We start from the raw sequence: 1,391 nt of genomic DNA, 5'->3' as shown, positions 1-1,391 counted from the left end.
CTCTCCTTGTAGGGCCTGCCCTGCTGCCCCCTGATCATGCAAGTGGCCCTCCTCTGGACCCTCTCCATGTTGTCCACATCCCTCTTGAAGTGCGGCACCCAGAACCGGACGTAGCACTCCAGCTGTGGCCTGAGCAGTGCCACATAGAGGGGGAGGATCACCTCCTTGGACCTGCTAGAGATGCATCTGTGGATGCATGACGAGGTGGTCCTGCCAGGGACCTGTGAGGTTTCTGTCCAGGCAGGACCATTCACCATCAACACTTCCAACCAGGTCCAGGTTTGGTGCTGTGGGGACTGTGGCTTGCAGGTTCCTTCCAATGATGGCCAGGTGGGGGAGTGCCTGTGGTGTGAGTGGTGCCTCCTGGTGGTATCTCTCAGGAAACAGGAAAGAGCTACAGGAGGAAGTGGTGAGGCTCCAATGCATCCTCTGCCATGAGGCGTTCATCCATTTCATGCTGGAGGAGACTTCCAGGAGTGGAGGAAGAACTGCTAGAGGCGGCACTAAAGAAGAGAGAAGACATGGACTGTAAGGAGCGTGGAAGCTGGAAGCTTGTGGCTTCTGGCAGCAAGGAGAAATCTTCACCTCTACCTACAGCAGTTCGTCTGGAGAACATATATGTAGTCCTAGGATCAGAAAGGGAGGAGCATGTTTCATTGGTGGAGAAGGACTCGCTGGGCCTCCCCAAGGTGGGAAGGATCGAGACAACTGTCACCAAGAAGTGACAGGTGGTGGTGGTTGGACACTCCCAGCTGTGGGGGATGGAGGGAGCCATCGGCTGACCTGACCTGTTGTCTCAGGAAGTCTGCCTCAAGCCCAGATCCAAGATGTCAAGGAGGGATTACCAAGACTCATCTGGTCCTCTAACTACTATCCCATGCTGCTTATCCATGTGGGCACCAATGATACTGCCAGGGGAGAGCATGAGCAGATCAAAAGTGACTACAGGGCTCTTAGTGCAGGGGTAAAGGGAACAGGGGCTCAGATGGTGTTCTCCGATCCTTCCGGTCAAGGGAAAGGGTCTGGGCAGGACCGGGAGCATCCTGCAGATCAATGCCTGGCTGTGCTGATGTCGCCAGCGGGGCTTTGGCTGCTTTGACAATTATGTTGTTCCAGGAAGGATTGCCGGAAAGAGATGGGATCCACCTGACAAAGAGAGCGTAGAGCATCCCCACACTGCCGGCCCATCTTCATCTTGGCATCAATGATGACTCCAAGATCCTTTTCTGCCTCTGCACTGACAAGAAGGGAGTTCCCCAGCCTGTAGGTATGATGCTGGTTCTTCCTCCCCAGGTGCACCACCTTGCACTTGTCAGTGTTGAATCTCATCCTATTCCCATACACCCACCCCTGTAACCTGTCTAGGTCCGACTGCAGCCTATTCCTTCCTT

The sequence above is a fragment of the Gavialis gangeticus genome, unplaced genomic scaffold (genome assembly GCF_001723915.1).
Source record: "Gavialis gangeticus isolate Ggan-Ray unplaced genomic scaffold, GavGan_comp1, whole genome shotgun sequence".
Lineage (NCBI taxonomy): Eukaryota > Metazoa > Chordata > Crocodylia > Gavialidae > Gavialis > Gavialis gangeticus.
This window is presented reverse-complemented; position numbering follows the sequence as displayed.